Source organism: Tamandua tetradactyla, chromosome 10, assembly GCF_023851605.1.
Source record: "Tamandua tetradactyla isolate mTamTet1 chromosome 10, mTamTet1.pri, whole genome shotgun sequence".
Lineage (NCBI taxonomy): Eukaryota > Metazoa > Chordata > Mammalia > Pilosa > Myrmecophagidae > Tamandua > Tamandua tetradactyla.
The window spans coordinates 89023805-89046019 of record NC_135336.1 but is presented as its reverse complement, the minus strand read 5'-3'; the positions used below and the strand labels follow the sequence as shown (position 1 = coordinate 89046019).

Below are 22215 nucleotides of genomic sequence, written 5' to 3'. Positions count from 1 at the left end.
GAAGAGGCTCCAGGACCAAATGGGAATGTCCTAACAGAGAGAGTAGATAGGGCAACTATCTGGGGGTCCCTCCTGCAGGTGGGTACCACACTCTTCCCCTTCAGAGGTCCCCCCCTAGTTCTGTGAGCCCACCAGCTGTTCCAGAGGCTGCCTGGGAGTTTTGGTTCGTTCTGAGTAGATGAGCTCCATTCACCATAGCTGCCTTTGTGTCCCCAGTTGCTCCATCAACTGCAAATGAATAAGCCAAATCTAGTGCCTACTGGGAAGGGACTGTATCCCAAAGGCATATAAACCAGCCCAGGCACTAAAGGGCATCAGGAATTATTTTTCAATCAAACATAGAGTAACATGCTATAACTAACATCAGCTTATAAATAAGGAGATCAAAGTAAAATAGGCTGCATTTTATATTAAAAGTAGAATAATAGTCCGAGAAACATGTAAACACACTTTCAAAATGCATAAGCCATATTTTCATTCAATGGCATAATAGTAGTGATTAAAGTAGATTGTGGACTGGGGAGGAGTAGTGGGGGCTCTGTTTATTATCTGGATAAATAATAATTTTCCTTTCCACCTGTATGAAGTGTCGAAACATGATCAGAAGAAATCGAGTTAGAAATCAGTGTCTGAATTTTAATGAAGTCATGGCCAACTCAGGTCTCTTTCCTACTTAAATGTATTCTTAAAATGAAAAAGAAGAAAATCCAGAGAGCTTTCATATATGATTAGCTTTTAACCTGTATGTTTGAAATGGGCTTAGTCTATAATATATTATGTAAGTGAATCAAGGCAAATAATTGTTTTTCTTTAAAAAAGGGGATTGGTACAAATTGCTTAGAAATCTTGAAACATGAATTATGCCAATTGGTCCTTTGGGAAATAACTCTCCATTGGAAAGCTTAATTCAAGCTGATTCTCTTGGGAAGCAGTGAATCTCATTGCTTAATAAGCATAATTGGATTTTCATATTGTACAGAAGCTGTTGTCAAAGGGGATATGGAAGTGCTGCAAAGATTGCTGATAGGGAATGAAGACCATGCAGGCTGAAGGGAAAGAAATCATCTCCATGAACTCAGGTTTCTGTCTTTGTTCTTTGAAGCTTAATTGAATATTTGAAACTTTATATGTTTTAAAACCTATATATCCAAGTTCTTACAAAAGAACACCATCTTGATTGCACAAAAGCTATATTCTGACAAAGAAATGTAAAAACTAAAAAACGTAGAGGTAGAGCTTCTGCTCTGGAAGGCTGAAGACAGTTACTTCATTGATGGAAAACTCCAGAAGTTACAGGAGCTTACTTTGCAAATCACTCTTGCAACAGACTCAGGGAATATTCCTTAGGTTTTGGGTGAATGATCTGAAGCTGGAAGAATTTCAGAAATAGGTATCAATAAAAGATAACATTCTATCAGCACAAAGTAAAAGTTCTTACGTAGCTAGTACTATGTAAATACTAGCCCAAAGGGCGGCATTCTGTATCTCCAAAGTCAAATCTATTTTGACTTTAACAGAAGTCAGAGCAAAGTGCAAAAGCAAAAGATATGTCACTATGATTTTTGTACATTTTACTTTTTAGATATGAGGCTTCACAATTTCTCTTTCACATGAAGAATTTCATAACTTCTTGCTGGAGAAATCTAAAGGATGTCTTTGAGTGACAAGCAGAGTTATGGAGCCCCAGGGTCTCAGAGGAAACCGAGGCATTTCCGATCATGCGTGTCCCATCTGTTATTGATTCTCATAACTAATTTTGACAACTCCCTGTTCTGGGTGTATGTGATCAGTAATAACATATGTAGTCATGCTTTACCACTTCTTAATTCCACTTAGCACCCCCTGCCTTCAAAACGCTCCTTAAGCATAACAAAGGTAACGTATGTAAATTTTGGATGAGGTCCAGGATACAGATGTTTGCTTGAGTCACTGATGAATGGGTCACAAACCTGGAAAAGAAGGTGAGATGGTGAGCCATCCGAGGTCTGGCCATCACTTTATTAACAATCCTGCTTCTCACCATCATTTTATTAACAATGGCTAACAACAGCAATTCTGGTTTTTGCCTCTTGATAACTTTTTGGGATGTATTTTCCCAGGAAAATATGTTTTTGGGTGTCATTGATAACATATTGTTTTCTTATTTGTTTTAGATACAGAAGGGCACTTGCTTGTAGGCTTTTAGTTACCCTGCGTACGCCTGTACATTTGTTTGTCACTGGATGAGTAATAAATGAAAGCAAGGGCTTTGTAATCATACTGACCCCAATTCCTATCCACGCGCTAATATTTAGCATCTATGTGGCAGTGGATCTCTACGCCTCAATTTCCTCTTGTACAAAATGGGGACGATAGCATCTATTTCATAAGATAATCATAATAAGACAGTAATGTTTGCAAAACTTGTGTCATAGTTTCTGACACACGGGCAATGCTCAGGGAAGGTGCCCTTGTTGTATTTTTTTAGTGCCTAAGCTAACCCCCAATAGCAAGCGAGAGAGTCAGAGAGCTGTGTTAACTTTTCAACTTCACCACTGAAGCATAAACACTGCATTCCAGATGGACAGATCTACAGCACACATAGGTGAGAAGGGTATCCTGTGATGTGACTGTGGCCCAGAACTTTCCAAGTATGTCTTTGGTAGGGTCAGGCATAGGGGGGGTCAAGCAAGGTGAGTCATGCAAGTGCAGCTTTGCATTCTGTTTTTAGTCATGATTCAGTGTTAATCACATTCATCATGTTACTTTACTTTCACCACCATCCACTACCAAAATGTTACAATCATCCCAAATAGAAACACTGCACAATTTTTTTTTTTTTTTAACATGGGCAGGCACCGGGAATCGAACCCGGGTCCTCTGGCATGGCAGGCAAGTGTCCTTGCCTGCTGAGCCACCGTGGCCCGCCCAACACTGTACAATTTAAGTATTCACTGTCCATTCCCTATGCTCACCCTGGACCCTGGTAACCTATACTCTAGAGATTCTGACCCTGTGACTCTGTTTATTCTAATTATTTCATATCAGGGAAATCATGCAATATTTGTCCTTTTTGTGTCTGGCTTATCTTACCCGTCTATTTTTATTGCTTGGATCTTGGGTAACTACCCAAACTCTCAGAAATTTATCTTAAACCTCACATGATTTACCAAGATATTTTTTCAAAGATGCCCCCTCCCCTTGCTATGATAGCATGTCCCCCTATTTGTCTTGTGTCAAGTGAAGGTCATTATGCTATCTCCCTCTTTCAGTTGAGACCTTGTCAAATTAATTACTAGAATTAAGGTGATTTTCAAGCACAGGGTATCAAGGGACTCAAAATGCATTTCCACCCATGAGTATTTTGTAAGTGGACTATGGCATAATCTATGCTTTTGGCAATTTTTGTGATGCAAAATACTATTTAAAATTCTGATCAGCAAAGCATTTATTGAATACTAATGTGCACAAACATAGGGGCATATGTCTCAGCTTAAACACATTTAGAACCAACCAACTTAAATATGCTTTATTAGTATACATACATACACATATACATATACTGTTGGGGAAAAGAGATTTTGAAAAGTCCCTGGTACATAGCAGGCTCTCAATAAATATTTTCTAGATGTTGCCAAATAAAAACAGGACAGAAGCAATAAAGACAGGCATCTTGGGACATGATGAGTGGATTGATACATATTCGTTCCTAATATTCTATTAAAGTAAAATTTTAAATGAACAAATCAATAAAAGGCATCATGAGAAAAAAGAAGGAGTTCATCCAAAGGCAAGTTACAATTGACTGCCTCTTGTCCTATGAGCAGCTGGACTCTGAACTCTAATAAAAATAATGAATTATCAGCGAAATTCCATTCCGGGAGTGGTTTAGACATTGGAAGAAAACTTCCACAATGCTTTCAATCATGTGGCATGATCATAACTCTGACTGTCATCATTTAGTGCTATAGTTCTTACCTGATAAGTTACAAAGTCGAGCAACACAGAGACTGTTACATAAATAATCCCAGTGGAACTTAGAATCAAAATTGTAAAAAAAATTTGCAACTAGAGATAATTTTTGCAACTGAGTTTTAGTCTTTTCCCCAGCCTTTGTAATTATATTGCCTGAGGTGTTCTCCAGTTTGCATTTTAGGAAGGATAAAATGTATCACAATACTGTCAGGTCACACAGGTTATACTGCCCAGTGCTGCCCGTAAATAGACAGCTACTCTCTGTTTTCATTTCCGGGCTGCTAAAGCGAACACCATATAATATAATGGGTAAGCTTAAACGAATAGAAATTTATCGGCTCGCGATTTTGAGGCTAAGTCCAAAATTAGCCTGCTGGCAATCCTTGGTCCTTGGCTTTCCCATCACACAGCAATATGGTGGCCTCTTCTGTCTTCTTTCTCTTGATTTCCAGCTTCTGGCTGCTCCTTTCAGCTTTCTCTTTTTCTGCGGCCTTCCTATAAGATCTTCAGTAATAGGATTAAGACCCATCCTTAACCAACCTATCAGTTAGGGCCACACCTTAACTGAAGTAACCTCATCAAAATGTCTGATTTGTAAGAATTCAGAGCTACAGGAATGGATTAAGAAGATACTTTTCTAGGGTACATGCCTCCAAGCCACCACATTCTGTAACGCAAAGGATTCTCAGTTGGTCAGTTACAGGGTGAGCAACTGTCTCTATACGGCACTGAAAATCCTGCATCCCAGCACACCCTTCAGTCCCACACCAACTGGGTGGGTTGTTCACCCTAGATGCCAACTAGAGATGCCCTCCACATGGCAAATGCATAATAATTTCCTTTCTTGTTGTCCTTGCTGGTTAATTTACTTTTTAAATTATTGACACAAATTACATTATTTAAATTTGGCATTTGATACTAAAATCCATCATTGCATTTAGCTAGTACTTTGGACTTTGAAATACTAAAGGCAACCATGGGATGGGGTATGTAAAAACACAAATTGTACTTCATGTGTCTGAAAACAACCAAGAGAAATAATACAGCAAGTGACAGACACCATAAATATATATTATGGAATCATAACTATAAAATATTCTGCTCAAAACATAATTTAGATCACATTTAGTATTTTAGGAAATCTCCAGGCTGTCTCTCCATTGCCTTTCTTGCCAGTTAAAACTCACACTCACTTATTCACCTTTTCCTCAGACATTAATTAACCTCAGTGCAATTCACTGTGCAGTTATCGAGACTATAAAGACAAATAAGACAGTACAGGCCTATAGCTAAGAAAGGAACACCAATATAAATAAGTTAGTGCAATACAGATTAGGAGGTGCTTTAGCTGAAGCCTGTACTGCTGGACCAAAAAAGAGGCAGGGAAAATATTCAGCTGTAGTTCCAGATTGGCCCACACTTTCCAAATTTCAAAGTCTTTGATACTCTATCTGGAATGTACTCCCTCCATTTCTGCATCACAAAATTCTACATATCCATTAATGCCAAGCTAAAAATAATTCAGGGAGCATTTCTTAAACATTCCGATAAGATTTACTATTCATTTGCCTGAAATTCCAGGAAATAGAACTTATTTTAGTAGTGCATATTTAATAATGTAGTTATGGTTGGTTACCAATTGCAGAAAAAAAATGATGGTTCCCTCACACCACAAACCAAAATTATTCCTAAATGCATTATAGTGCTAAATATTATAAATTCAGCACAATAAAATATTTAGCAATATTACTCTGATCCTAGAATGGAGATGGATTTTCTAGGCATTGAAGCGATGAAAAAAAAATAGATAATATTCAGTTAGAATGATGGTTGCATTTACCAAAATTCAAATCCAAATTAATTTAAGCTAAAAAGGAAATTGCATGTATTCTGAGATGCAAGGAGAGGGATATGGCTGGCTTCCAAAAATAACTGGAACCAGTGATCTGAATCCCATTAAGAATGTTCTTATACATCTGCTCTTTTCTGTGCATTCCCTTCATTCCCATTATTGGAGCTGGCTCCCTCCATTTCTCTAGTCAGTTTGGTGAAAAGCAGTGTGCTGACAGCTGATGAGGATTCAATTTTACGTCTCAGCTGGTACCCAAAGAGAGATGGGATAACTAGCTCTTGGTCCTGGTATAAAAGTCCAGCAAGAGAGACATTAGCACGTATTGAAACACTCAACTATCACCATACAGCAATACGGCTGACCTTGGGTCAAACGCAAAAATTCAATGGAAATATGAGCAGGAAGCAGTTTCCTAAGGAAAGATGCTCACTATAAAAAGGTAGACTGAATTATAAAATGTATAAAACTTCCATAATCAGAAAAAAAGGCATAAATTAAATTAAAAGGCAAAGTAAACCAGAAAGAATATTTGAAATTATAATAGAAAGATAGTTTCTTTCCTTAATACAAAACACATAAGATAAATACATAGATTCCACTGAAAACGGACAAGGATAAGGTCTTAAGAATTCATGAAAGAAGAAATTAAATTAAATAGGACATTGTGGAAAAAATGTGCAACTTTATTAATTATCAAAGAAGGGAATTTAAATAGTAATCAACTGCAAAGTTTTTGCTTAGGAAATTTAATTCATTTTATCTACTGTGCCTAGAAATATAGAGAAATGTGCACTTTCATACACTCATGATAGGTGTGTCAGTTTGCAAGTATTATATACCCCAGAAAAGCCATGTTTTTAATCCTGATTCAATCCTGTTGGGTAACCTTTCTTTTAATACGGACTCAATATTGTATGTGGAAACTTCTGATTAGATTGTCATCAGGGAAATGTGGCATACCCAGTTGTGGGTGTGACCTTTTGCCTAGATGGAGAGGTGACTCCACCCATTCCAGGCGGGTCTTGATTAGTTTACTGGAATCCTTTAAAAGGGAAAACATTCTGGAGAAACTTCAGAAATGACAGAACTGACAGAAATTTCATAACAGAGCTGACACAGATGCTGACATTTAGACAACAGGGACACAGAGATTTAGAGATGCTTCGAGCCCAGCAGACATCACCATGAGATGTTAAGCAAGTCAAAACCTAGAGAGAGCCAAGGGGAGCCAAGAAATGAAAGCCAGCCCCAGAGAAGCAAAGTGAGGAACCCCCACAGGAACACAGGGTGAAAGCAACAGAGCCCAGGAGCAAGGGACCAGCAGGTACCTGCCAAGCGACTTCCCAGTTGACAGAGCTGTTCCAGACCCATTAGGCTTTACTGAAGTAAGATATCTTTCCCTGGATGCCTTAGTTTGGATATGTTCATTGACTTGGAACTGTAAATTTGTCAATTATTAAATTCCCTTTTATAAAAGCCATTCCAATTCAGGTATATTGCATTCTGACAGTTTGCAAACTAATACGGTAGATCTGTAAATTAATGCAACCTATCTTGAGGACACAGGTTACATGCAACAAGATCTTTAAATATAAATATACCCAGGCAGGCCACAGTGGCTCAGCAAGCAGGGTTCTCACCTGCCATGCCAGAGACCCAGGTTCGATTACCAGTGCTTGCCCATGCAAAAAAATAATATAAATAAATAAATATACCCATCAATTTTGAATTTCATTTAAAAGAACTTAAAAACAGAGAGATGTACAAACATTATTCCTTGTAGAATATTTCTCACAGAATTACTTTTTGGAGTTTTCTAAAATCTACATGCTATGGGAGATTGAACAGTTTGAATGCACAAGTAAATATTAAAATCTAGATTTATTCTATTAAGGCAGACAAAGAGATTTGTAAAAATACAAAATGATGATATTCTTTACATTAATTATTTTGTTTTGGAAAATATAGTTATTTTCATAAAAATGCCATTTAGTTAACATGCAGTGTGTCTGTTAATGTTATTCTAAGTGAATTAATAAAAACATTTTAAATGATGACAGTTTTAATTTCTAATGCAGCAAATATTGATACATATTATCTATATAAACAAAAGCTGTATAGCATCTCTAACAACTTTTAAGAGTAGAAAGTTATCTTTGGAACAAATTGTTTGAGAATCTTTGCTATATACTATATTTCAATTCAGTTACAGTTCCATAGTTTTAGAAAGCATGTATTTGTGAATCAAATTAGTTTATAAATTAGCCAAGAAGTTTTGGTTGAGCTAATGATTCAATGAAAACTTGATATATAAAATTAGTATGGGTTTAGGGGTGCAAGGGTAGTTCATTGGTAGAATTCTTGCCTGCCATGTAAGAGACCCAGGTTCAATTCCTGGCCTATGCACTCCACGAACAAACAAGCAAAACAAACAAAGGAAAAACAAACAATATGGCACTGCAATAACGAGGTACTCACATGGAAAAAGAATGCACCAGACAGTGATGTCCCTTGTGGGAGTTCACAAATTGTAGCATATTTCAAAATATATGTAAATAAATAAGCATCAAAGGCACTTTCCAGATTTTAGTACTTTTTAAATAGCCATATTCCAGAAGTTCCTATTAGCAGCATTTGGAACACATATTCCTTTGTGATATAACATTTAACTGTGCTTTATTTTTGATCAACTTGTAGCTTTCCTGCACACGTGTATTAGTCAAGCTTATCTCTCTTCATTTGGGACCTAAATGTTTCACAGATATTTTCTCTCAGAAATGACTTCCATAGAGCTGATTAATTATTCATGCCAATGCAAAACCCTCTGTTCATTTTATGTGTTGGATCTTAGAATGTAACTGAAGGCAAATCTAGTTGGTATACTCAACAGAGATAAATTTCTGGACTCTTGGATACCTGAGCAATAACATATGTGGAATTTCAGTTTGTGACTTTTGAAAGCAAGGGGGTTATACTAAATATGTAAGTCCTTACATCCAAAGTTCTATTACCTCTTTAAATGTTCTAAAGTACTATTGTTGCCTAGGATACCATTTTGCACAATTTTTAAAATCAGCGAATGAAAATTTTTATATTAAAAGATTTTTAAATTCTCTAGTGTTCGAAGACTTAGATGTTAAAAAATAATAATGAACAAAAAAATAAAAATTTGCATTTTTTAATATTTACATTAAAAGTCAAGGATTCGCATCTTGCCCACAACATGTCTTGGAGATAATTAAAAGATGCCCTTTACCATAGAAACAGACAATATTCATGTTTAGGTTATTTTATAAATAGAAAAGCAAATAAAAATCAATTGCATAAATCTAATGCTAATTTCCTTTAGGAAGTGTCATAATTAGAGAGTTTATATTTCTGACCAAGAATCTAATACCTAACTTTTCATAAAAATATGCACAAAAATAATATCTAAGAATACGAATTATTATTTAGCTGGATCCCAAAGAAATCATTTCACTAGGTCAGACTTCTTAAAATGCGTTTCTCAGGACAATTCCAGTGCATGTCACAGTTACAAGGAAAGCTATCCCATGATCAGATGAATTCAGGAAACCCTGGGTTAAATAAAGTCAAATCACTTTATACCACAGAACATCTAAGAGAAGTTATCATGTAGTGTGAATTTCCAAGAGAGGTTGAGACTAAGTAGTGTTTCCCAAACATATCTGATGCTGAATTCTATTTGAGTAGCATCTCATGGAGGACCTCTACATGGACACTTGGATAAATACTGCTCAGTTAGAACTATAACTTCCATTTTTCTGGCTTCAGATGTCAGATCTCATCTTTAACAACAATATTTCATTCTCATGAAGAAGAAAGTTCATCTTGAGAAATAGAAACAGAGGGAAAGAAAACTAGTAATTTGGGATGACTTGCATAGCACAACTTCCTTGGAACTACAAGTTGTGAACTTGACATAGTTCACTCAATTATTCAGTAGGTAAATGGAATTGTGAGCTACGCCACATGAATATGTGTCATTTTAAGGAGATGTTAAAAGCTAAAAATATAACTGTTCTCAAAAGACAAGAAAGATTGCATAAGAACATACTCATAAGGAAAAAAAGTTTGGCCTGAATCCTTTAGCAATATTCCTGGTTCTTGACAGAAATCTGCAGTTGAAAAGGTGTTAAGCCATTCCTCCAAGCCATTAAGGAACTGGGAGGTGGATGAAAAGTGAGAATTTAGAGATCAGAGCTTTGAAAGTGCTTAGGGATGATGGTCCATAATGGTTGGGAGAGAGTAAGCAATTACTGCTAAAAAAAAAAAAGGCTGGGATGGAGAAAGCCCGGCAGTCTTGCCATGTGACTCAAAAAACAGCCTCCATCTTTCCTACCTCTTGCCGGCCTCCTTGCCTGTCAGAGCAAATTACTTGTCCAGAAAGGTGTTAAGTCACAAGGAAAGGTTTCCATTCAATTGAATGATTGTTTATTGGAGACAACGTTCTATGCCCAAGTCACAGTTCTTAGTGCTGGGAGAGGAGGGGACAGGAATTAACAAAGCACTGTCCCTGCTCTCAAGGAATCACCAGGCTTTACACCAAAATCAATTCCCCAAATATGATACATTTTTTGTTATAAAATGAGAGGAGTTCACCTTTGGCTAGAAGAATGAGGAAAGATTCCATGTAGCAAGGGATAAAGAGTGGACTTCTTGTTCTGTTGATGGAATAATTTAATTGACTCCTGTACACAGTTTTCCCTTCTAAATCTACTATAAATGAGAGTTAAAAACTAACAAATGATTATGATTACTGAATCATTATATAGATGCTTTTTTACATGCTAGTAAAATAGAATAGCCAATATCTGAAATTACTGTAACTCTCTGAACTTGTCCTAGCCCTTGTTTATACTTGCTTCACTTTCCTTGTTTATACTTTTTCCACTTTGTTTGAATCCATAAAAACCCTAAACTCCTTAGAATCGGAGAGGGAGAATTTTAGACAGATAGGCCATCTGATTTCCTGCTTCATACTTAGCAATAAACTCTTTCTCTCCTTGAATCTAGGGTCTCAGGAATTGTTCACTTGAGCTCATCAGGTGGAGAACCATCCTGTTCTAGTTTGCTAGCTGCCAGAATGCAATATACCAAAAACAGAACGACTTTTAAAAAGGAGGATTTAATTAATTGCTAGTTTACTGTTCTAAGGCTGAGAAAATTTCCCAATTAAAACAAGTCTATAGATATGTCCAATCAAAGGCATGCAGGGAAAGATACCTTGGTTCAAGAAGGCTGATGAAGTTCAGGGTTTCTCTCTCAAATGAGAAGGCACATGGCAAACACAGTCAGGGCTTCTCTCTCAGACAGGACAGGTGAGCATGATAATTGAGCTTTTTACATCCACTCGGTCCTGTGAGTTTAGAGACACCATAATCAGTTTTCCCCTGTCCTGCTGGCACTCCAGGATCTTTGGTACTTTAAAGCTTTAAAGGGAGAAACAGTTTCCAGCTCCAAGTCTGGACCTCTGACTAGGTGAGTGGGTCACCAAGTTAGAAATAGATCAAGGAATCTGTCCAGGGATTTGAGTCCCCTGGACCTGGGTATTGAGGCCTGGGTCATGCCTCCAGAATAATCCCACTCTCTGACCTCCACCCTTTTCTTGTTTTCTGAGCACAGTTCCATTCAGAGTTTGAGATCCTAACCTGAGTCTCTCTGTTGAGGATACTCCTGAAACAGAAATAATCCAGCAATTGCTATTTAATGAAATAGAGTGTAAAGTGTCTGTTTAATTGTTAATTGGTGTGTTAGCTGTACGTACTGCATCTGTATTAATCAGTTGCTCCTAATTGGCTCCTAATTACTGAAACTCTTTAAATGGGAAAGTGTAACTCTAATAGCATTCCCAAATGTAGTCCTTTGGACCGTATTTTTAAAAATTAGAAAACTTTTAGTTGTGAGTCTATGGAAAAACAAAAGTGGCTTATTTCTGTAATTCAGTCTGGCCTCAATATGATTTAGAATCAGGAAAGAAATGTCCTGAAAATGATTCTATAGAAAAGAACACTATATTACGATTAGATTTGTTTTGCAGAAGGCAGAACTGGGATGAGATGATGTATATTCAATCCTTTATTTGTCTCTCTCAAATGTCAACGCTAATGAGAAATATAGTGCTTTCTGTGTGTCTCACTTTTTATTTGTGTGTCTGTTTGTTCAATGTGTATTTTCATACCTCTGGATGATAATGGCAAATTAACAAATATTCCTAAAAGAACTCTATTCAAATTGCTTAAAAATAAGTAAGCACTTATATATTTAAATTATATATATATATATACACACACACATATATATACACTTTCATAATATATTTGGCAGTACTCCTGGAGTCCCAGAAATTAGGAAAGCTATGCTTCTAGTGCTCATTTAAACTTATAAGCCAGAATACCAGACCTTTACCAATTAATTTTCAGGATTGCTGGTGAAGATCGTGCCAAAATCTAGATAAATAAAACAATTTGAACAAAACCTGAAGCAGAGAAAGAGAAACCCTCTCAGCCTAAAAGAGCAGCCAAATAAGCCCCAATAAATCCTCATGGCACCAGGGTTCAGGGTATTAGTACTTATAATTATTGTAAGCAACCCGGATATAGAAAGAAAACAGACATTATAACTTTTCCTCCCATGACCAAAACGATTAGGAAGATGGGGGAGGTATGAGCTTAATCTAGAACTTATTCCACTGGGTCTGGGGTTTGGGGGTGATGGGCATAAAGGAAGTATGACAGAACAAACAACACTGTTCATCCTGTTGGATGGATTCCTTAACTGCTGCAGAGTGCTGAGGGAATTCCTCAACTTGGAATTATGTTTCCTAATAATGCCTTTGCAATGGTAGCCACAAAAGACAAATCATTATTAAAATATTTATAGCCTTAGGATGGGGTAATTAAATACAGCCTAATTGCCAAAATTCAGTAAGCAAAGGAAAATGTCCTTGAGAACTATGGAAAATGTTTTCCTGGATTAGGCTTGGGAGAAATTAAACAATTGCAGTATATTTTCCAGAGCCTAATGGTCCGTAGGCTTTTGAAATTGTTCATAGTTCTAGGGTAGTATGAAAACAAAGAGGTGTTTTAACTTCCAGTTTTGGTTTGCTAAAGCTGCCAGAATGCAAAATACCGGAAATGGATCAGTTTTTGCAAAGGGGATGTATTAAGTTACAAGTTTACAGTTCTAAGGCCATAAAAATGTCCCAACTGAGGTATCCAGACAAAGATGCCTTGAATCTGAAGAAAGACTGAAGGTATCCAGGGTTTCTCTGTCATATGGGAAGACATATGGTAATATCTGGTGGTCCTTGTTCCCAGTTCCATTTTTCAGCTTCTGATTCCAGTGGCTTTCTCTCTGAGCATGTGTGGGTCCTCATTTAGCTTCTCTGGGGGCAAACTCTGGGTTCCATCTCATAGCTTAGCATCTCTCTGATCTCTGTCTTGGCTTTGAGCTCTCTGTGTGTTTTCTGCCTTTTATTGTCTTCATAGCCTCCAGTAAAAAGATTAAGATGCACTGTGTTAGTTTGCAAGCTGCTGGAATGTGATATCCAAGAATTGGACATGCTTTTAAAAAGGGGAATTTAATAAGATATACGTTTACAGTTCTAAGGAAGTAAAAGTGTCTAAATTAAGGTACCAACAAGAGGTTACCTTCACTCAAGAAAGGCTGATACTATCTGGAACAGCTCTGCCCACTGGGTAGTCCCATGGCTGGCATCAGCCGGTCCCCTGCTCCTGGGCTCCATTGCTTTCAGCCTCTGTTCCTATAAGCGTTCCTCATTTTGCTTCTCTAGGGCTGGCTTTCATCTCTTGGCTTCCTTAGTTCTCTCCAGGTTCTGGATTGCTTAAAATGTCAGGATGATGGGCTCCACGCATCTCTAAACACCCGTGTCTCTGTTCTCTGAAGCAACTGTTCTTCAAGCATCTACATCTGCTTTCTCTGTTGACTCTGAGGCTTCTGACATTTCTATCATTTCTCTATCCAAAATGTTTCCTCCCTTAAAGGATTTCAGTAAACCAATCAAGGCCCACCTGGATGGTGGAGTCATATCTCTGTCTAATCAAAATGTCACACCAACAATTGGGTGAGTCACACCTCCATGGAGATAGTCTAATGAAAAATTTCTACATACAGTATTGATCCAGGATTAAAAGAAAAAGTTGCTCCCACAAGATTGGATCAGGATTAAAACACGGCTTTTCTAAGGTACATAATACTTTCAAACCAGCACACCCACCTTGAATGGGCAGGGTTATATCTCCATAGAAACAACCCAATTACAAGGTCCCACACAATTGGAAGGGTCACATCTCCATAGAAACAACCTAATTACATTTCCCGCCAAACAGTAGGCCTGTTGCCACAAGATTGGATTTAAACAATATGACTTTTCTGGGGTACGTAATTTCAAACCAGAAAAAAAAAAACATTTTTTGTGTAAAATGTCAATGTTTCAGTTTTTTCTATTGAGTATATTTTCCCTAGATTTTTATGGGCACTGAGAAAATAAACTAACATTATATCTATTAGATCTTTTTGATAATGAAACATGTAAGTTTGTGTTTAATGAAATTAAGTCATTAGTTTGACAAACTTTATTGTATTTTGCAAGATATATGAAAGCAGTTCAGAGATCTTTTTGGTAACTTAAAGTATGTAGCTATATAAAGTCTGTGGGATATGCTTTGTTAAAGAAAAGAGTCTGATTTTCTCCTAAAGTGCAATGGCTTGGTTTTCACAGAATGGAAGGTAGCAATATGTAGGACAAGACCCGAATGGATATGGAATGTCATAGAGAGCTTGTGTTTGTTGTAATCCATGCTAACTAAAACTCTATAAAGCTTGTTCATCATTTTTTAAGAGCTTTTGTATTAAGTTGCATATTCATACAAAACTGGAGTTTGGTTTTTTATCTGTTAAAAATGATAAAATTATCTCAGATTATTAGTCTGCTCTTAATAAAAGACTATAAAAAGTTTTCTTAACCAAGTATTCTGTCTTGGTTAAGAAATAGGTTATTTTATATCCTATCAAAATAGGTTATTTTATATCCGATCAAAATAATATCCTTGTCGATGTTTATGTTGACCTTACTCACTATTTCAGAAGACAAGTGCTCACTTTTAAAGGTAAACTGTTGCAAAATATTTGTTCTTTCAGCTTGTAAAAGTGAGGTGTTAAAATTGTTTAATACATTGCATGGAAAATGTTTGGTAAGTGTTGTAATAATTGAAAGAAGTTTTCTAACCTTTTGTTAATTACATTTGTATGGGTGATATGTTATTCATATATTTAGAGATTATATAAAATTCCTAAAATCTTGACAGTGTTTCATTGTCCATGATAGATCCTGATACTGATCTGTATGATGTTAGACAACAGCATGAGGTTGTTGCTCAGGATTTTAGTTCCCCTTAGAAGAATGTTACATGTTATGGAAACAAACAAATTTCCTTGTCATTTATACTGTTTTGCTCTGATATTTCTATAAAAATGCATGCAGTCAGCTACAGATCAGAGTGTCATCTTCAACAAAAAGAGACTAAAAAGGAAGCAAGGCAAGTCTATAAATTATGTTTTACCTGTTAATTTGCATAACCCTGGTGAAAGTATAAAGTTGAGATAGTATAAAACCACTGCTATGGTCTGTGATTGATGATCTCAATATGAATTAATTGCCCAATGTGTTTTTTTCATTTCCGGAGATAGTTTCATTTAAAAAATGCACAGGGGAATTGAGGTTCAGATTGTAAGCTCTTGCAGCACTCACAATTTTTCCTGGGATTTATTTATTTCTAAATTTTGAGGCACCCATGGTCAGGTCATGGGTGCATGACCTGGTAACTCCTTGGAAACTTGGGTGTCTATGTGATAGTAAGACTCAGGGTTGGAGTTATTCAGTTCTGAATATACTGAAGGAGCAGCATTATTCCATATAGCAGCTGTTAAGGAAGCTTAAAAAGGTATCAGAACTCTACTGCAGATGTGAATGGGGCTGAGCTGGTTAGGACTAAGGTGAATCAGAAAACAGGCTGAAGGATGATACAATCTGTATTTTAGGCCTTTAATTTCTGAATGAACCCAAAAAAGGACTGATTTATTTTGGCCAAAATCTAAATTTTCTTCAGTATGCTATCTGATTTAACCTGTTGTATCAGTTTATTTGGACAATCTAATTCAGCTTTATTTGACATGAACCTAGAATAGGGAATGAGATTTTGGTATTCTGTACAGGTTGATGTAATACCCCGATGCATTTCAGAGTATTTGGGGCATAAAATGAAAAGGTATTTGCAAGGTGCCTTGTGGGACTGGGGAAAGAAAGTGTGGAACTATTAAATTTTCAATCTGGGGAATTCCTGCTATTCTCTCAAGTAATAGGGGCTCCTAATTTAATAAGCCAAGACCTCATTCTTGAAGCTTGCCCTCTGAAACTTACTTCTATAATGGCAAAGCTAAGTTTAATTATAATTAATGCTTAAGATGACCCCCTGAAAACCTCTTTTGTTGCTTAGATGGGCCCTCTAAGTCAAACTATGAAAATAAATTCACTACTGTCTCCCTGCACAGGACATGGTTCCCAGGGGAATTCTGCCTGGCGCTGGTGATTGGCAATGCTTTCTTGACCAAAAAGTGGAAAAGAAATGGAACAAAATAAAGTTTTAGTGGCTAAGAGATTTCAGAGAGTCAGGAGGTCATTCTGGAGGTTACTCTTATGCAAATGTCAACCAGATATTGCACTGCCACAGAATGAAAAACCCAAGCAAAAGTGTTCCTGAAAACCCTAAAGGAATACTCTGAGTTCTCTCTAAGAATCTATAAAATGTTTTACTTATTAAGTTTATTTTTCAGAGACTTAAAGACTCTAGATTACTTTTATACCAGTTAAGCCCTGAAACCCAGAGGTACCACTCTCTCCAAGAATGACAACCCCTTTCATTCTTCTACCCGACAGTGTCTATGCTCCTTTTCAGCATGAAGAACTTAAAATAATTGCTCAAGGTTGAGGAAAATGGCCACACAAGAGGGAGTGGTTGTAACCAATAGTTAAGAATGAACAAATGATTATGATTACTGAATCATTATATAGATTTTTTAAAACATTTTCTAGTATATTGTAGAATAGCCAAGACTTAATACCTGAAATTACTGAAACTCCCTGAACTAGCCCCAGCCTTTGTTTATACTTGCTATTGCATTGGTAACCACTCAACCTTCCCTTATAGTTTTAATGGTAACCACTCAACCTTCCCTATGGTTTTAATCCATAAAAACCTTAAACTCTTTAGACTGGAGAGGTATATTTTTAGGCAGATAGGCCATCTCATTCCCTTCTTCATGCTTAACAATAAACTCTTTCTCTCTTTGCAGCCCAGTGTCTCAGGAATTGGTCATTTGAGTGCATTGAGCAGAGAGCTGCACAATTTGTTTTCAGCAACATTACCACCAATACAATCTACTCAATATACAAGAACCATGTGCTTTTCATCTGCCAGCATAGTCTTAGATACAAATTGTTGTTCAATAATATTTGATGGATTGAATTGAATAGAATACTTAACAGCCTTGGGGTAAGAGTACATTTGGCTTTGGGACAAAGTGATTTTTGTCATTTTTCAAATGTGCAACTTAACAAATATATTAGGAAAAATTAATAGTAACATCTGTTAAACAGCCCATGACCCATAACCTTTACCTTACTAGGTAACCTCTAAAGCACATCAGGATTTCCTTGCTCCATAAATGTATTTTCTTTCTTTTTAAAGTCCTTTACTGAATTAGTGCAGCTCTCTGAAGAATCAGAAATGGAATGTAGATGCTGTACCACTTCAGAGGTAAAGTCAAACCCCATTCTCCTTCTTCAAAGCACACCAATATTTCTAATCTCTTGTAAAAGCTTTGGATGACAGACTGATCATTGAAGCCGTCCTTGTCCTTACCCACAGCTCAAGTACAAACTCAGGACTTCCTGAAAGGCTAAAACAAAATGAAACAAAAACAGAACCTCATTATCCATCATCTCCCCATTAATGAGGGAACAACTGTTAATTATTCAAATTCATCTAATAGGATATCTTTAACAAGATTATGTCAATCTCTGGTAGTAAAACAAGAGGGAAGCTGAATGAGGAAGACAGCATTTATCTAAGGAAATCTTAGAATTTAACTGTGTAGCCTTGAAATTAAAGATGCAGTAAATATAAGCCTATAGTAATTGCTCATGATGTTGTAAACTAAAATTACGGATGCAGCAATAAAGAGCGGCAATATAATGTTGCATATTTAAGGAGCAGCTATAAGCAAAGGAATAGATCAAATTGCCATCTTATTGTCTGTTGATAGCTTCTGGAATGGTTATTATTCCACAGGAATGCAAAACAGGAGTCAGTGCCACTGAAGCTTTCCATTTCTTAATTATCAGCTAATGGTTTTGCCCTTCTTTCCTGGCTGACCTCGCAATTTGTCACAATGGGGCATGTGGCAGCTAGTAAAGGGACTAAGTGGGGTTTGTTTGAATATATACAGCAATATCTTGGCTGCCCTGTCATATTCAAAATAAAATAGTAAAATGTAATTTCAAAAGCCAAACCCAATGTGTTGTATGGTACAGCTACATGTTTTATGTGCAAAATCAAGTTGGAGAGCTCGAGATTGCTATTTGATGTACTGAATAAAATAACATTTGGCAAAGAGAATAGAAATAAAGTACTTATAGATAGCCAATATTGAAAATTTCTTAAGACAGTTAAGATACTAAGTCTATTTGCCAGCAAATCCACTTAAAAGGCATGCCATCATGAGAAAAACTTGTTTTTCTCAGTGCTTCCCCTTCCTTGAAAATATTTTTTTTTCTCTCCTGGAATTTCAAGCAAATTTTAGAGGAAAATAAATTTTTTTCACAAGACAGTTTCTGGACTTCTTTGTCTATTCTCACTCAATTGGTGATGCTATACAGACAATGACTTGTAAATCACTTCTATCGCAATGACTCCCAAATTTATACTCCCAGGCCAGGCTGCCCCCCATGAAATCCAGACCCAGTTGACCTCAGCACCTGAAATTCTCATAAGTGGCTCTGAATAATCATGCCCCAAATGTAGCTCCTCCTACACTATTCCTCATGTTGGTAAATAGCAAGTTCAGGCCCAAAGCCTTGAGGCTGTCTTTGACTGTCTTCTCCTCTTACTTATTGTTCATCAGTAAATCCTGCCAGCTCTAGAATTTTACCTAGAATTCAACCATTTTTTACCACATGCCAACACTTCTAACCTGGATTGAGGTACCACCGTATCTCTCACCTGGATTACTGCAATAGCTTCTTCACCAGCTTCCCTGATTTTACCCTGTTTCCTCTACCCACTTTGATCCATTCTTAATACAGAATCCAGAGTGAAATGTGTCATATCCTTTCACTTCTCTGCTCAAAACTCTCCAGTGGCTCCCCATCTCACTCAGATTAAAACATGGGCTTTATTATGCCTATAAAGCCTGTTGTTATCTGCTCCAATCCAATCCCATCACTTCTCTGAGCTCATATCTACCAGTGTTTAGGTTGCCAAAACACATGGAAAGGTGAGGTTGCTGCTCCAGCCTACACAGAGGACAAACATCAATCCACAGATAAGTCACAGATTGTGATATCTAATGGAATTTTCCCCTGCTGTGATTGAGATTTTTCAGGACCTTGATCTCTGTTCATCTTCCAATTTCTCCCTTCTGTAGTGGGAATGTCTATCTTATGCCTGTCCCACCATTGTATTTTGAAACATTTATTTTCAAGGTTTCACAGGCCCACAGATAAAAAGGAATTGACCATACCTATAACTGATTCTGATGATGTAGAGATGGGGTCAATGTATTTCATATGTAGTTAGGACATGTCTTCTGGGGTCCAGATGGTGGACTGTTGATGATTGAATCACGCACCCGCCAAAGAAATGTTTAAGTCTTAATCCACATTCCTTTAGGTGCAAACTCATTTGAACGTATGCTATTATCTCCGACTATGTTAAGGTGAGTCAGGGTGTGGACCCATTTGTGAATAGGATCTTTCAAGAGCCTATTTGGGTGTGGCTAAACTGAATCCGTGTGGGCCTTAATCCGTATGACTTTATGAAGAGAGGAAATTCTGATGAAGTAAGAGAATCTAGAAGTCAGAGAAAACGAAGGGAGGAAACCAAAGATATTACCATGGGACAGAAGACAGACATCTGCAGAGTGCTCCAACCCTGAGAGAAAGCATGGCTTTGCTGACATCTTCATTTTGTACTCCTAGCCTCTAAAACCATGTAACAATAAATGCTTGTTGCCTAAGCCAACTCATTGTGTGGAATTTGTCCTAGCAGCCCTAGGAAACTGATATCCAAATGGTGGAAGCCAGATAGTCACTGGATGGAGGATCTCAAAAACTTGAAACTTCTCTTTTATAAGCTCACGCCCACAAATCTCAAAAATTTCCTGCTAGCTTCCCTAGGTGTAGGTCACTCTACTCTTCCAACCAAAAACTCCACCTGTAAATTATTATTATTTTTTTAATGTGAAGCTCTATGGAGGAAGAGGAAGAAGGATGCAGCTAAGGTTTATGCAGTCTGCCCAAGTGTGAAGTATTGATTCACTCCTATTAATAACTTTGTCTTATTTTTACCAGATTTTGTCTCATCACCTTCCTTACTGCATCTTCAGCACTCTATATACTCCACATCACTATAGGTGATTGGTATTTATCAGAAGCCCTCTCTAGGGAGTAAAGGGAAATATGATGGGGTATTGGGCTAATGACACAATTTATAATGTCTTTGATGATGGAGTGAAAATAAAATGCCCCAAGATAAAAAAGCAGAGCTCACATCACACTACATAAATACATAATGAAAACAACTATAATTCCTTAAACCCAGCCACCTTCACCTTCTGTAAAAGACACCTACATGCCAAAGGAAGTTTTTTGGTGAGCTACAATCAATGCCAATTACTCTTTTTATCCTCATTATACATGTGTGATAACATCAAATTATGTCTGATGCATGATTACATTTTCAGAGAAATCCCATCGCATTATCTCATTTGCTTTACAGAGAAATGCTCTAAGGTGAACAAGGCAGTGTTATTAGCCCACATTTAGAGATGAAGAACATCAGAAATAATTTTGTGGAGAGCAAAAATATATATATTGTTTGGGAAATCAGACAAATCTGTGTTTTATAGACAGATAGAACATAGACAAAGTTTTGTGACTTGGAATAAGCTAGGGAAAATGTGTAATCTCCTTGTCCTTTTTTTTATTTATTTATAAAAACAGGAATAATGCCTTCTACCTTGAATGTTATGCGCTTTAAATGAAATATATAGGTAAGAGCTTTTTCATGGATTTTTTTCTTCCTGAGACCTAAAAATCCTTCTCAGACATGAAGTAGGTGAACCAAAGACCAAAGTTCAGAACATCTGATTCCTATTCACATGTGGCTTATCTCCTACCAACCTGTCTTTACAGATGAATGGTTCTCCTATCTGGGAAGTGGTTGAATTTTTTTTCTAAATTGTAGCAAGCTGAACATTTTAAGATGCCTTAGTCTCCACAAGGATGATGAGTCAGAACATAGCAAAGTCTCACTGTATGGTTAGGAAGATAAGTAAACAAATTGCAAATAATTACTATTGAAGACCTAATGCCAAATAGCTCTCTGATCCTAAATCATGGCTATTCCAACTGGGGCCAGCTTGATTGTGGTGGTAAACCCTCCTCATGTCTAGATTTTTCTGGTAACCAGAAGTCTGTTTGTGAAATTATTATAATTATTATTATTATAAATACTCACTGTTGAGTATTTATCAACAGTTCAAGGAGCGAATGAAAGGACCTGGGTTTCACTAATGTCTAACAAAAGAAAAATACAAATCCACTTGAAGAGTAAAATTTTTCCTAAGTTTGATTTCGGACTAAATTTCCAGTGTGGATCCTTATATAAATGGTAATCTGGTTATGTAATTAAAGTGTTTTCTACTACGTTTCCTCATTCTCAGAAGACAAGGAAAATGTCCTACACATGAATGTCTTTTATATAATCAGTCTTTAAAGGCCAGAGATATTTCCAAAAGGAGCTGAGGTAGTTCTTAGCTTTGGCAACCTGACACATTAGATGGCTAATTAATAGAGAAAGTCACTTAAGCAGGAAGTTCCAAAAAAATTTATTTTTTAATTAAGAATTATAGATGTTGCATTTGTTTACTATTCTTTCAAAGTAGGATAAACATCATTGCCTTGAATAAGGGTCTGTCAAGTGGAATACTCTCTCTAAGAAGAAAAAAATGTACATAAATATACCCATGATGCATTATTTATCTGTGACTTTCAAGTCTCACATTTTTCTTTCTATAACCTTTTTATT

General features: G+C 36.7%; 1 long non-coding RNA gene across 1 annotated transcript; it reads right to left on the bottom strand.

Moving 5' to 3' along the window:
• Positions 1–1570: 1570 nt before the first annotated feature.
• Positions 1571–20084, bottom strand: LOC143648582 (uncharacterized). The gene is made up of 3 exons (XR_013158638.1): positions 20020–20084; positions 17526–17806; positions 1571–1949 (listed from the first exon to the last, which is right to left on the bottom strand). It is a non-coding gene; the product is annotated as an uncharacterized LOC143648582 (long non-coding RNA).
• Between the last annotated feature and the right edge of the window lie 2131 nt (positions 20085–22215).